Source organism: Bombina bombina, chromosome 3 (assembly GCF_027579735.1).
Source record: "Bombina bombina isolate aBomBom1 chromosome 3, aBomBom1.pri, whole genome shotgun sequence".
Lineage (NCBI taxonomy): Eukaryota > Metazoa > Chordata > Amphibia > Anura > Bombinatoridae > Bombina > Bombina bombina.
The window spans coordinates 966,314,583-966,320,582 of record NC_069501.1 but is presented as its reverse complement, the minus strand read 5'-3'; the positions used below and the strand labels follow the sequence as shown (position 1 = coordinate 966,320,582).

At 38.5% G+C, this 6,000-nt stretch overlaps 1 protein-coding gene across 3 annotated transcripts in view; it reads left to right on the top strand.

Moving 5' to 3' along the window:
• The first annotated feature begins 3,152 nt into the window (after positions 1 to 3,152).
• RCBTB2 (RCC1 and BTB domain containing protein 2) overlaps positions 3,153 to 6,000 on the top strand; it is a 193,244-nt gene continuing 190,396 nt past the window's right edge. For 2 of the 3 annotated variants that reach the window (XM_053708022.1, XM_053708025.1), the window contains exon 1: positions 3,153 to 3,297. The gene's annotated coding sequence lies outside the window, so the exon portion shown is untranslated. The other variant, XM_053708023.1, reaches the window with a different exon arrangement.

Genomic DNA, 6,000 nt, shown 5'->3' with positions numbered 1-6,000 from the left:
AAAAATGTTTTTTTTTTTTTGCTAAGAAGTGACGTTTTCACCTCTTAGCCAATAGCCGTACGGTAAATCCGACTTGGCGCCCATGGGAGCCGGATTTACCGCACGGCTATTGGCTAAGAGGTGAAAACGTCACTCCTTAGCAAACAATTTTTTAGCCGTGGGCTGCTGTAGCAGGTGAGAACGGCGATCGGTTGAAACAAATAAAGGAGCTTTCTACATGAAGTATCTTATACTTCATGAATGAAAGTCCCCTTTGTTTCAATAGTCAATCCTAGCGTGGAAACTACTACTGATTGGGTCAGCAGCAGTTTCTGCTTAGAACCAGCAGTGCTCTGTGGCTCCCAAATGGGCCAAAAGTATATTGACACTCATACTAATTACTAAGTTCTGCCGTTTCTGCTACACCCATTGTTAGAGATACATAAAACCCAAAATATTTATTTCATATTTTAGATTGCATAATATTTTAAACAACTTTCTTACTTTACTTCTCAAATTCATTCTCTTGGTATCCTTTGTTGAGGAAGCAGGAATGCACTACTTAGATCTAGCAGGACAGATTGGGTAAGCCAAGTGGCATATATGTGCAGCCATCAATTAGCAGCTAGCTAGTGTATTGCTGCTCTTGAGCCTACTCAGGTATGTTGTTCAACAAAAGATACTAAGAGAACAAAACAATTTAGATAATATAAATAAATGGAGACTTTGATTAAAATGGTATGCTCTGAATAATAAAAGGGGAAACAATTGCGTATCATGTCCATTTAAAAAGGAGCATAAAATCCATGAAATGTCCATACACAAACATTGGTCACACTAAAGAGCTTAGTGACTTTAAAATTGGTACTGTCATAGGATGCTACCTTTGCCACATATCTGCCCTGGTGAACTATAATTGTTATTATTGTGAAATGGAAGGGTCTAAGAGCAATAACGGCCCAGCCACAAAGTGGAAGACCAGACAAACTCACAGAGTGGGGCTTCAGAGTGCTGAAGTGCATAAAATCACCGCTCATCTATTGCATCACTCACTACAGATTTCCAGTCTCTGGAAGCAACATCAGCACAAGAACTGTGCATTGGGAGCTACATGAAATGGGTTTTTATGGCCGAGCAGCTTTACCCAAGCAATGCCAAGTGTTGGCTGAGGCAATGTAAAGCACACTGCCACTGGACTGTAGCAGCCGAATGCTTTCCACCAGAAGATAGTGACGACTCTAAAGTTTAGTAGAGAAGGGATAATGGTCTGGGGCTGTTTTTCAGGGTTAGGGCTAGAAAACCTTAGTTCCAGTGAAGGTCATTTTAATGCTACAGGATCAAGTAAACAGGGACATTTTCTATAGATCTGTGAAAAAAGCAGAACATTTTACGCATATGTAAAATAACATTTATGATATATACTTGTTCCGCTACCCTACTACCTACACTGAAAACCTAGACACTGACCTTTTATAGGACCCTACGCCCACCCAACACTCACAAGACAGGGACAAGTAGAAAGTACGGGTGAGAGATGAGAGAAACACAGAGGGGCAAGAAAGAGCCTCACATGCACATAATGCATGTAATCCTTTCACACACATATAGAATGCAGTGCTTAAAGGGACACTACAGTCAAAATTGAATGCATGCAATTTTAAGCAACTTTCTAAATTACTCCTGTTATCAATTTTTCTCCATTCTGTTGGTATATTTATTTGAAAAGCAGCAATGTTTGTTCAGAAGCCGAACCGTTTTTGGTTCAGTACCAGAGTTGCGCTTGCTTATTGGTGGCTAAATGTAGCCAACAATCAGCAAGTGCTAGCTAGCCAAGGTTGCTGAAACACAATTGGGCCGGCTCCTAAGCTTACTTTCCTACTTTTTAAAATAAAAAATACCAAGAGATCAAAGAAAAATTAATAATAGGAGTAAATTAGAAAGTTGCTGAAAACTGCATGCTCTACCTGAATCATGAAAGAAAAAAATGTGGGTTTAATATCCCTTTAAAGTGATGGAAAAGTGAGTAATATTGCTTTGATTATTTATAAAGGTAAAGATAAGGGGGATAATCCAAGAATTGAAAATGCATTTGTCCTGTAAATTCCGTTTTCCCTGCTTTTAATCACCCTTAATCTCCAAAGACTTCTTGTTTTCATTTGACAAGCAGGCAGTGCAGCTAATAGATACAGCAGTGCCCACACTAAGTATATCATGTATAGCAGCAAAGTGCTATAGACATACTTAGTGGAAGATTTATAAAGGGAGGAGGGAGGAGGAGGATCAGTGAAAAAAATGTTTGTTTAAAAACAAATGCATTTTCCATCCTTGTCTAGCTTACACTGATCCCCAGAAGCGTAATATTTAAAATATTCAAAACAATATTAGTTATTTAACCATCATATTAAAGGGACATTAAAAGCAAAACTAAACAAATGTATTGGATAGACCATGACATTTTAAACTTCTCAATATTCTTCTATTATCAATGATGCTTAGTTATCTTAGTATCCTTTGTTAAGGAGTTATCTTAGATAAGCTCAGGATTGTGCACGTGTCTCTAGTCATCTGGCAACACTGTTTGCTACATTGTTTATAGCAATGTTGTACAAAGATACAAGTACTACTGCAACGACACGTGCACACTCCTAAGCCCCTATCAGCCTGCCTACCTTGTCTTTCTGTTCAACAAAGTATATAAAAAAAAACAAAGCAAATTTCATTATAGAGGTAAAAAAAAAGCAGTTTAACATTCTGAATTATGAAAGTTAACTATTGACTTTACAGTTTCTATGTTATAAAAATATTAATTGTGAAGCCTCCACCTATATTCTATTGAAACTCGCACATATAATATTACTTGTATTATGCTAAAATCCATCCCACCTTAACACTCACATATCTAGAAAGGGGCTATAAATACCTGCAATACAAAAATACTCTAAACCAGAATGGTATTTTCTTAAAAACACTTTCCTTGAAGATAACATGTCAGCCCCTTAACATCCGGGTCTCACGTCTTTGTCCAGAAAATTGATTTTACTTCATGTGCTATCAGGAAAGCGAAAGTGAGAAAAATACAGCACTTGAATCTCCCACATCCATTCACACCGTTGTGTGCCACATGATCATTGTAGTCACGTGACTGGCATGACGTCAGTGGTGCTTTACCCGGATGGGACCTAGCCACTACCTTATTTGTCTTGTTTTGGATTGTGCAGGTTGAGTCTGTACGGTAACTATCTGGCACTATTTGTGGACTGCCCGGGGGTGACCGCTCCAGGCAGGGAGAGCTGAACAGTTGATTGCACTGAGCGCCAGGTGAGAGCGGTGTGTTTTGCGTTGTCATTCTGGGAGCAAAAGGGAGAGGGACAGTGACTGCGCTCTGATTTCTGAAAGGAAAAGGAAACTCTGGCAGTGACCTGCGGTTGTCAAACACATGCGCTTACTAAGCGCTACATGTCATATAGGATCAGGTTTGTTTTTTTTAGGTTATTTGCCTAATTGTATTAGTACACGGTATTGGTAATGAGCCAAATGTACCCATCAGCTTAGTAGAACACCTACAGACTCAAAGGGTTAAAACAGAAATGCCAATGTATAATAATTGTTGTCGTTTACGCTTAATTCACCTTTAGATCCACATGGACAGTTGGCTATTATAGCGGTGACCTGTGGGACATAACGTTGACCATTTCCCATAAATATCTAAGAATATACAAATTCACTCATTTTGCCAGCATTTCTAATCCCTGCCCTAGATACTTGTGTGCTCATCACATATGCTGCATTTTGTTAAATGCAACAACCAATGCAGTGATTGCTTTGACTACCACAGGAGGTCACTACAGCTGGTCTCACAATAGCCACAGCAAAGGAGACCAGGTAAACGTACTCAAGTTGGTATTAAAATTTGGGACATCCAGGCTGTTTTAGATATTCAAGATCCAGCCAATTATAAAATTTGAAATACTCCTAAAACATTATATATATTTTTTTGCTGATCTATAATCTATGCTTCTTTAAGAAATAAGTAATGCTCTTTAACGGAGTGAGCACTAATAAATGATTCAACAGCAATCCACATCCTTCTTCAATTACCAAAGCCTTTGATGCTGAGCTCAGCACACGCTCCCTCATGCAAGCACAATGCTTATAGCTGCACAATACACATGATCAGACTTTTTGGTAATTGGGAGGACTCGCACTGCTATCAGGCAGAGGCTTAACTAGAAACCACAGGGCCCAGGTGCAAGAATCTAAGAAGGGCTCCCGCCGCCCCCCCCCCCCCCCCCCCCAAAAAAAAGTGATTTTTTTTTTTTTAACTTTTTTTTTTAAAACATTTAATACAGAAAAAAAAAGAATCAGATTACATGTCTGCAAAAGGAGGTGCCCTGTGCCCACGGTCTGTGAGATGGTCTGACCCCCTATTACTGTATATAGTGACACTGTTTAACCCACCAGTACTGTATATAGTGAGTCAGTGAAACAGTCTGAAATCTGCCGGTGAGATAGCTGGCCTGACCCTACCTGCCCCAGTACTTTATAAAGTGACCACAGTAGTCTGTGACATTACCCAGCCCCCCCCCTAATGTATATAGTGATTCTGTATAGTGACACTCTTTCCCCCTCCCCCCATGCTTTAGAAACAAGGCCTGTAATTTGCTGGTTCCACAAACATATAAACACACAGTCACATACATACATACATACATACACGCACACACAAACACCAATGGGTAAAACAGAAAGACTAACCCCTGTAGTCAGAGTCACTAGTGAAGCATCATGTCACACTCACATGATATCAGTGCAGGCAGTGGCAGGTCAACATTTTTTAAGCAATTGCGACCTCTGCACCCCCTGTAGTTTCGTCCCTGCTATCAGGATACAATTTACTCAGCCCAAACTGGTCACCATGGTCTCCTGGGAGTTGGTATTTGCCAAGCCCTGTGTATTCAATTAGTATTATTATTTTTTATCATTCTTACTTTTTATATATATAAAGATTTACATGTAATACATACAATCCAGAAAACAATTAGTTTGTGCGCAAGTTGATCTCTACATGCACATTATATTTATAAGAGATCCTCCGAAGGACTTGAAATGTTATATTTTATTATTTCTCAATGCTTTTCTTATAAGCCTGACTTTTTTCAATGCATTAACTAATTTGGTAGAATTTGCATTTTTTTCAAGTCATTTTAAAGGCCTATTGAAGTCTTTGTTACACATACATTGCAATGCTTAGCGCTACATTTATGAATTTGCAGATGGACGAGGTTCAAATGTTGTGAACCTGCCCTTATTTCATAGCAAATTGCTTCCTAATTCATTGCATTTGATATATATATATATATATATATATATATATATTTAAAAAAATCTCAATGCTGCCCCCTGCTCTAGCACAACCTGTTGCATGAGAGCAGGGCTTGTCAATCATCCTGGTCGAATGAGTCCAGGGTGATTTTCATCTGCCAACTCTAAGTTGGTAGAGAGGGTTTAGGAAGCTGCAATTTAAACTGTCACTTCATAAATATCAGTTGCAGGCTCAAATGAGCGAGCCTGTAACCATTTGAGGACTTTGCTCCATGAGTCCATAATAATAAAAAAATCTTAGTGTATTTAAAAATGCCTGCAGTAGAAATTTTTATCATTTTTTTTTTTATCTTATGGCATGCACACCATGCATGTATGCAACATGTGTGCCAATCTCACATTAAAAAGCTGAACCATTATTTTAAAGCTGGTTTGTAGTAGTTTAATTAAAATGAAAGTTTCATTTTAAGTACCATGCCTGTCTAACCTGGGGGCTAAAACTATTTACAATGTAGCTAGTAAAAAACATTTATTGCATCTCATTGGCATTTTATAATCTGAATTCCAAAACTGTCTGTGCTTTTGTGCTCTCCAATATCCACAAATAACTAACTACTAGGGCTGGAATGGGGCCACAAATAGACTTGGCTTTTTAACCCATTAACCATTTGTTATTTAACCATGCCCCAAAACTGACAA